The 9,672-nt window shown below is 39.6% G+C and overlaps 1 long non-coding RNA gene across 1 annotated transcript; it reads left to right on the top strand.

Annotated features, from left to right (window-relative positions):
• The first annotated feature begins 7,246 nt into the window (after positions 1-7,246).
• On the top strand, positions 7,247-8,309 carry LOC130421123 (uncharacterized). Its single transcript, XR_008906765.1, has 3 exons — positions 7,247-7,418; positions 7,960-7,991; positions 8,132-8,309. It is a non-coding gene; the product is annotated as an uncharacterized LOC130421123 (long non-coding RNA).
• Positions 8,310-9,672: the final 1,363 nt, after the last annotated feature.

The following is a 9,672-nucleotide window of genomic DNA, read 5'->3' as shown; positions in this document are numbered from 1 at the left end:
ATGCCGTTGGACCGTGAGACTCCGGTAGGAAAAACTAAAACTATGAAGTCTGCAGTTAAACCAAATCTGGACTTGATATGTTCAATAAAATTAAATCTGAGTTTTAGAAATTGATTTCTAAATGATTAGAAATTAATTTACTTATTTTGAATTTTTGCGTACACAAATATTTGTTGCTACGTGATTTATCCTCTTTTTCTTGCATGTTTGTTTTCTGCTGAAGCCTCATACCTCTTAACTTTTGCCATAATTTATATTAGTCAGCCTTTGTTTGTCTCTGGGTTTTCAAATATCTAACCAATAAAAAGAATTAAAGAGTGCTTGTTAACTTTGAAAAGAGTGTTTGTTCTTTTAAAAAGTTGTTTTTTTCAGTTCCTGAAAAACAATGAATTTGGTCATCTGAGGTTTCAGAAGAACAGCAACGATGATTTGATGTTTGGACGTCAACATTTTTTTTACCGTTAATGTGTTTTCCTTGGTTGCTCTGCTTTTTAATAATTACTTTTAGGAAACCACAACAAACCCAAAATATATGGGCACTTAAAAACTGTTTGCTGCCCAGTCCATTCAGAGCCAAAAAGCATCTCTAGATTCATATGCTCTGTGTTATTTGATGATGTTTTCATGTCATTAGTGCAATAATGGTGTCGTACGGTTTCCACAGAGACGAGGTCTGGCCCGTCACACTAGAGCTGAACCCGAGGACACAGCCGATGCCTCGGAGTAGCGCTCTGATGTTCCTCCCCGCTCTCTCGTATGCGACATTAAGAAGTCTGGATAAAAGGTAAGGAATAGGCTTTATTAACTTTAAATATGCATGATGTTTCTGAGAAAAGTGCAGTAAGGCATCGAGAAACGTCCAAAAGCTTGACTACTTATTTCTTCCTTTTTTTTTCTTCGTCTCTCCTCCTCAAAAATTTTAAATAATTGAAAACAGAGAAGAGAAGAGAAGGGGAGAAAAAGACAGCAAGATTCTGACACTCTCTGCATAAACATCTCCTTATTAGTGACCCTAGATGCCCAGGGAGAGAGAACTGCTGCCACACGCGTGCTGTCACGAAACTTTTGCCTTTGCTGCAACTTTTCCTAGTTTGACTTGAATGCCCTGCTAGTCTAGGGGTCATAGGTCGTATAGACGGTTTGATCTTTAAAATATAAATTACGTTAATTAACGTTAACTTCTCTCCAATATTTTGAATTTAGACTCCGATACCAGGCTTAACCGCTAGATGATAGAAGTACATGTGCCATACGGTTTGTTTTAATGCGACCAAATACAGGACCAATGCAACAAATTGTTTATTCAAAAAAATGAACATACAACAAAATTCAACAAATCGTTTATATAATACAATTATTATGCAGTTAAGTAATAATACAAATTAATATCAACATAATTAATTTAAAATATAAATAGTTATATTGTTAAACACTAGCCAAAAACAAGCTATTTTTATCTAAATAGGCCACGGGTCCCCTTGTATGGAATTGGACATGTTGTTTCTACAGAAGCCCTAAATGGACAAACTGCTCTACAGAGTGCGTTTTGTAAATGCGTTATCTTCCTTAGGTAAAGAAGCAAAAACTTGACGACATCTTAGTGCTGTGTCAGCCACCGTAGTGCTTTGAAAGGAAGGGGTGGAGTGAGCCATTGATTGCACTTCACAACCTCACCACTAAATTTCATACACTGGACCTTTAAACGTTAAAGCATTCATTTTGATTATTCTACAAGTATTGACACCAACATGAAGGAAACCACGTCGATTACAATTAATATGGAGTTCAGAAGTTTGTCTGATGTGTACGTTGACATGCTAATGGAATACAGCGCATAGCAAATATACTGCAAATCAAAGGGATTTACAGTGCAGCACTTTCAGAGTAAAACACGCTCATACTGTACATCTTATTCAGAAAAACAGATGACAAGGCTGTAAAAGAGAAGTCGTTTACTTGTCACACAGTCTTTAAGCAACAGTTAAATGTTAAATAGACTATACGTCAGTCACTCGTCCTCTTTTTCTGATTGGATCATAGTTGATATACATTTACATTTATGCATTTGGCGAACACTTTTATCCAAATAAAGGGATTCAATGCGTGATTTTTAACAGTATGACCTTTGTTGAGCTAACAAAAATACAGCTACATATACGGATCGATTTCTATTTTTATCTAGAAAGACAGAAACATGAAAAGAGAACCGGATATTTCACCCATACATTATATTTTTCTCATGGTGTTGCTCGAATTAAGATGTTCATTAAGAATTAAGCTGTCATTGCGTTTAACTTTGTGTTACATACAAGTCGTCCTCATGCATGTTTAGTCAATAACGACAAGTTTTTTAATGCGTTAAGTCAGCTGTACAGTCATTTTCAGTATACATGCTTGTCCAATATAAATAGTCTTATACAGTCTGTAGCATTTGTTATTGTAGCTCTTGATCTATAATGTCAATGGAAGTTCATTTTTATCCTTTTACCCACCAGTCACACACACAAACACACACACAAACATATCTCCGCTGTTAAGGCTGTATTGAAAGTGTCAGAGCACGTAGATAAACAGCGTGTATTTACCCCGCATTACGATACTGTCACATTCAAGTCTTTACCAGAGCCTGCTGGGGTATTTATGGCACCCGGTGCTATTTATTATTACCTGCGTTGCCTTTATTATCTTATAGCTCCTCAGTAGCTGGTGATACGTGGAGGCTCCTCTGAATTTTAATATCTGAAAAGTGTGATTATTTCTGCCAGGGCTCTGTGAGAGGACGTCCTTCATGGTTCCCTATCAGTGATGGATTAACACCCGCTCGGCTAATGAATGGGACTCATAAGTTGTTAATGCTGTTGTAAGGTGCAATTTCTATTCATTTTCTAGCCGGCGAGTCACGTTCACCTCGTTTTCCAGATGTGTTCCTCCTGCTTTTTGTTTGGAAAATCACAGCTATAAAATTGACGTTAAATGTTTTTAATAAAGGTGATTGAATAAGCCATGTGCTGTTGTGTTGAAAGTGCTCTGCAACCAATCGTTGTACAATTAAGCTAAAAACTGCGTTATGAATTATAATTGTTTAAGTTAATGTTGTGATATAATATATAGATTTCTGACATACTTGTTATGATGAGGGGTATAGATCCCATCGAGACATGAATTCTCTCCTACATCTGCCCGATTTATTTTCCAGTATATGGAAATGAGCAAAACATTTATGCATTGTTTGCTTTCTTCAGGGTGACTGATACACCACGTTTGTGAAAGCCCGGTCACATTTGACATCCATTCTGTGGAGGACTTCCGGGTCAGATTCAAAGCCGTGCCCAAACCTCGGAGCTCCCTGAACATTTTATTGACAGGTGCTATAATCTTTGCATCTTCACCACATGATCGGAACATCATCCGAACCCTTTTGTGTGCAGTCTCAATTACAGCATAGCAGGATAAGCATAAATAACTATTTAAAACACACCATGCTTCAAAATAGATGTAGGTTATTCTCAGGTGTCACAAGCCAGGTTATTTCAGTTTAAATAGCACAGTAGTTTTCCCAAACTCCAATGTTATTCGTTTCCATTTTAGGATAATACAGAATCATCAGGTTTGGATGTGCCATCACTGTCTAATGAAGGATTTTTCAGCTGAAGTTCTTTACCGATCCACACCTTTTTGTTTTAATAGCAATGGGCTTGACCTGTTGGAGAGGCGTGATCGTTGTACTCCTTGTCTGTCTCCTGTGCCTTTTAAAGGCTTAAAAGTGCCAGGGAAATGGGTACTATTGACCTTTGACTTTTTTCATAGAGCCGTTTAAGGTTAAAGGCACTGTCATGAGAGTACGCTTTGTTGTGGCACTTCGACAGCCACCTCCACTTCAGACTGGAGTACCCGCTCTCCTCCTGTGAACCGGGGCAAAGGGTGAACCATTCAGTTTTGGTGAGGTTCATAATGAGAGTGTAATGTGTGAACAGCAGATGGTCTGAATTGGTAAATTAATATATTTTTCCTTTTCAAGTGCATGTGTTTTGAGGTTCAACGTGTGCATGCACAAGATGTATAATTTTTTTTTGCACTGAATCGATTCACGAATCACATACAGTAATGGAGCATCTTTTACACTCTGCTCTTTATTTATAATATTTTGTTTATTTTCATATAAATTGTCTTTTTTAAAGTAGTATGATCATAAATTAAATAAGTTTGACTGATTTTAATCCTTTCAAACTGTTAGATTCACGTAAAAGAATCATTTCACTGAATCAATGGTGTTCATTCAGCAGTATGGAAGTCTCGGTGTGACTTTTCGAATGCTTTAATATGTTTTATTTAAATTAGGGCCGGGCGATAAATCGTACGATTCTAATGCTCTCGGTTTCTCAACGACTTGCGGTTAAATGCCGCCACATCCGAAAGTCAGAGGGCGCTCTTGTGCACGCATATGGGAAACAGAAGAAGAACAATTAGTTCCAGGAAATGCCTGTGGTCAAAATCTTTCGCTGTTCTTCAAACCTTTTCAGGTATTTTCATGATAATAAAATTGATTTATAGAAACGATGCTTTTTCAAACACACGTTATAAACGACTCCATCTCGTAGTGATTTTAGATCGAGCAGTACTTCCTACTGATCAACGAGCCGTAGTTCACAGAAGAGCTGTGAATGAAACACAGAATCGATTTCGGAATGATTTAGACACGTATAATTAGCGTGAATAGGATATATTTCACCATGCCCTAATTTAAATATACATATGTGACTATGAGTTGTATTTTCATTTGGGAATTAATGGTCTGGTTTCACAGACGAGGCTTAAGGCTAGTCCCAGACTAAAATGAATGTGTAACCTGTATTAACTGAATATAACTTGCCCATAAATATCTTAAAATATACCAGTGACCTTGTTTTGTCTCGACAAGCACACCAGTAATGTATTCTTCAAAGGCATTTTTATTAAAGAGAGAGAAATATCTTAATTCAACTAAGGCATAGTCCTGGTTTAAGCTAAACCATGTCTGTGAAACAGGGCCAAAGTGTTTATTTTAAACTAGATCAACTTTATACCGTTTTCCATCTTTCACTAAACATTTTATATCCGTGGTAAAAGTATTCTTTTGATTAGTTTTTGTTAAGTCGCTTTGGATAAAAGCGTCAGCTAAATGACTAAATGTAAGTTTTAAGGTCCAATAATTATCTCTTATACCTTTAAATTCAATGTACAGAAGATTATCTCTGACCTATATAGTTTCCTGACATTTTGTTTATTAAGTTAAAGCTTTTCCTCCAGAGAGCGTCTGTATATATTCCACATGCTTGCTTATTTGGTCATCGGTGCAGTGTGACGGCGTCTGTTAAATCCTATGGGGAGTGCTATACACATGACACTTACCTGTGCGCTCGTCCTGTTTTGTCTACAAATAGGCGTTTTATTTCAGCCGTAGTTTTGAAGTGGGTTTTGACTTCCTCCGGTGTATGTGACACATGAGGGGGTTCCTGCCAAACGCAGTGGCTGGATGTGTCGCGCTGGGGTGCGCTCGCTGGAAAAGGTCACGCGTTTGAAGGGATGGCCATTATGTCGGTGTCACTGCATGATGATGTATCGTCGGAGCCGGGCTCTACCTGACACAGTGAGCATGAATATGATTTCAGAGAGCATTAAAAATTCAACAGCCTGACCTAATTACGCTGTAATATTCAGATGAAGGTCCACACATCACACTGGGAGCTTTCTTAGGAATCCATTCTAATTGCGTTTCGTTTGATTTGTCAATATCAGGAAGCGTAATATCTGACGCGATGTGGAATTACATTGTTTGTTTACACCCCGCTTTTGTATTAGCTCTATGCAAATTTATTATTGTAGATTCTGGAAGGCCCACATTGTGATTGGTGAAGTTGTGCATGTTTGGACGGTCAGGTGGAAATCCTTATTTACCGCTCCAGTCCTGCTTTAGGCCCTTTGCTCTTCACTAAAGTAGCGCAGAAGCTGGGATTACACTAAAGATAAACACTATCTCCGCATGCAGGCGGTCCCGCTGGAAAGCTCCGCGTCTCCCGGCATTGTTCTAGAGTTAAATCAATTCCCCACGGCATTCAACTCGCTTTTCTTACCCCGCTGATCGGGCCCGGTTACAAACAGCTATCATTTGCATGAGAAAGAGAGGGAGCTCAGATGGAGAGAGTGGCGTATTATCAATATTACAAAGTGTTGCAGGTAGCTCCACTGAAGTCGACCAGGAGCCCGGCTTTTCATGTCTCGTCGCATTGATTTAATGCTACTTAAAACGAATCGGAGATCAATTGGATTACCCAGAGGCAGATTTAATGAGCCGCGCACCGCAAAGCATGTTTGTGCCCCCCGTCATCCTGGCGCAGATACACGTCATTCTTGAGGAATCATTTCTGGTCGTCTGGACGCAACAACAGTGCAAAGTTGGTGGAAGTTTTTTATTCGCCAAACTTTGCCGGTGAGCTTTCTGGTTGGGACGTAGTGTACGCTGTATATAAGAGTTTTAAAGGGACAGTTCACCCAAAAATTAATTCATTATTTATTCACCTTCATGTCATTGCAAACCTGAATGACATTTTTTCTTCTGCAAGATACAAATGAACCCCATCGAGTTCCATTCTACGGACACAAACCACAGAGACATTTCTCACGATATTATCTTTTGTGCTCCTCAGAAGAAAACGTAGAGGTTTTGAATTTTTTTTTGGGGTGCACTATGAATTGTATATAAATTTGATGCATATCCTGAATGCTTGCTAAAGTACCATGGTGCCATCATCTGATACAATCACGGCACCACTTTACTTTTTGGATGTGTAGTTTCATCTAAACGAGTCCCGTCAGTCTTGGATGAATGTCCCTGATTCTCCGTTACGTCTTGAGAGTGTAGATCCGATCTGACTCGTGACTTATATTGTATATTTAGTAAGCGATGTGATGCCCGGCTCATACGTCATTATCTTTCTCGTGCCCGTTTTCCATTTCACCATCTTTCTCTCCAAAAGGCCGACCGTCAACGGGTCGGCCTCCATGCTGGCACAAGCCCTCTCAGTTTGACAAGCGTGTTTTGAGTGGCTCTATACCATCATACAGAGAAGCAGGATAAATATTTATCCCCAGCTGCTGATCCGCACCTGGGATCAATAAGGCTCTTTCTCTGTGCTAATCAGATTGCCTCGGGATCATGTAATTACTGTTTAATATCCTGTTACAGTGAACAGAGGGAGACCCGCCCGGCTGCCAGCTCCTTATTCCTCGCGCTGTCATCTGAGCGGTGTTTATATCTGCCGGGCCTGACCGCAGCATGGCAGGCACTCCCACGAGCCGGCTGACGCCACAGGTTCACGCAGCAGTCATCGTATTGCCCAAATTCACATCAGATTCCGGTTTGGATCGGAGGGAGGACGCGTGTAAGGAAACAAGTGAAATGAAATGAATACATTGGGGAGGAAGAACTAAGCTGTTGTGGGGAGCATTCATTCTCTTTTTAGACGGGTCATGATTAAACAGTATGGCTTTTTTTAATCGATAGTTTACAAAAATTTGACATTTTTTCAACTGCAAAGAACCAATAAAGTGCAAAATATTGCAATTTATGCATCAATAAGTGATGCATAAGTGTGCACTAATTTCATTAGACGTTCCATTTTATTTTAATAAGCCTGTTTATTTTGTTTTGTAGAGATTGTGTCACTCCAACTAAATTGTGTCATTTATGAAAATATTTATGTTTTCTTGTTTTAAATAATTTTATTGAAATAATTTTGTTTTTATAATGCACTGAACTGTGAGCTGTTGACGTGTGAAACATAATTTTGTTTCTATGCGACACAGAAATGATAAATAAACTTTTGTCCTTTGCAGAAAACAAAGTATATTTTAAAGAATGTTGGACTACATTGACTTCACTGTACAGACATTTCTCAAAATATCTTCTTTTGTCTTGCACAGAAGAAAGTCATACAGTTTTGGAGTGACCTATGGTGAGTAAATGATGATTAAATGTATAATATTTTTGCATTGTATTTCACTGATGTTCTGACTTTATCAGAACAAACTTGCGGCTCATTTTCAAACCACTGTTACATGACGTCCTCTATCATTTTTCCCACATGTTTGTTAGCGATTCGAAGCCTTCAGAAGCACCTGTCCTCGGCTCGTCAAACTTTCCGTCTCTGGACTCAAGCTGCTCAAAGTGCACGTACCACCCGAGGGGACGTCACGCCGCGTGGCCTCCAGTTCAGAACTCCGTAATCACGAGTGTCCAAATTCAATCACGCCCGAGCACCATCCATGTTCCCACCTCCACCCCCTTGTTGACTTGATTAAGGTGAGTGGAGATCGCTTCACACATACGCGCCGGAGAGCACCTGTGTGGCGCTGGCACACAAACACAGGAGGGGTTCATAAGTCTGATTTCAGAGCTTTGTAATTGGCAAAGGATGTTTGACGCAGAGCCGGTTTCTTATTTCTTCTCTGATTTTAATGCACACGATTACGGTACGAGGGTCCATTTAAAGAACAGCTCGGCTCTTAAGATGAAGAAATCGCGTCAACAGCCATGTCGTACCCTGCCATTACCGGTCGTGTTCCCCTACTCCTATCCTGCTATTTGCTCCCATTAAAATAGCCTGGTAGAAGGAGTTCAATTCATTCAGACGTATTGTATGTGGTAATGTACACTATTAAGTACCGGTATATTGAAACAAACCTTTGATTAAATGTATTTGAATCACAAAGAAACAGCAAGAACCCTCCCTTGCCTTTGTTAATGAGGGCCTCATTGTGCTACCTGTGCTCACCGACTTTTGTGCCTGCGGTTTCAAGAGGCCTTTTCTCCCACTTCTACTCTAATATTAAATCAAATCAACTTGGAAGAAAAAAGCCTTTTGTTCGCATTCGAATCATTTGCACATATTGTTAGTTATGCGGGCTCGTAACAACGTGAGTCAAGTAAGGACGCTATATCTTTCCAGTGTGGCATTAAAATGACGGCCGTGTTCAACAGTTGTTTATTTAGGTTTACTTTGTCCTTAATTTGTTTGTATATTTGCGCATTCGTGTAATTCAGGATGCTAATTTGTGTCGCGACGCAATTCAGACACGTCAATACAAACAAACAAAAACAAACGTGAACCGAGCCAGCATGCAAAGCGATTTTTATTCAAGTAAATATGCACCCGAAAAAAAGAAATGGCGTATATAAAACGCAAGGCTTTTAACACTCAAGCACATTAAATACACAATACAAAGACAGCCATACCGCGCAAATCTACGTTAGTATCGTACTGTTTGCATAATAGATTAGAAATTAGCATTTTTGTTCATTTTCCATGTATGCACAGTGCCCTGAAAGAAAACGTTCCATGCATATCAGATCAGCCAGCCTTCCGTTTTGCGCAGTATATTATTTGACAATCTAAAATGTGTAATTTGCATGAAATTGCTTAATTAAAACACAGTCACTTGGGGTATTAATTTCTTTGTCTGCCGACGGAGTGCGGCGCGGGCAGATGTAAAGTGCTGTCAGTGAGGAATGTCAGGCGACATAGTCCCAGCACGCCGCGTCTTGGCTGGGGAGGGTACGGTGCCCGCCTGGCTGGTTTGGGCACGCTTGGTAATCGTAGGCCCCTGCGATGACAGCGTACAAAGGAGGGGATGGAG

The sequence above is a fragment of the Triplophysa dalaica genome, chromosome 5 (assembly GCF_015846415.1).
Source record: "Triplophysa dalaica isolate WHDGS20190420 chromosome 5, ASM1584641v1, whole genome shotgun sequence".
Taxonomy (NCBI): domain Eukaryota; kingdom Metazoa; phylum Chordata; class Actinopteri; order Cypriniformes; family Nemacheilidae; genus Triplophysa; species Triplophysa dalaica.
The sequence above is the reverse complement of the archived record's forward strand: the minus strand, read 5'-3'. Positions and strand labels throughout refer to the sequence as shown.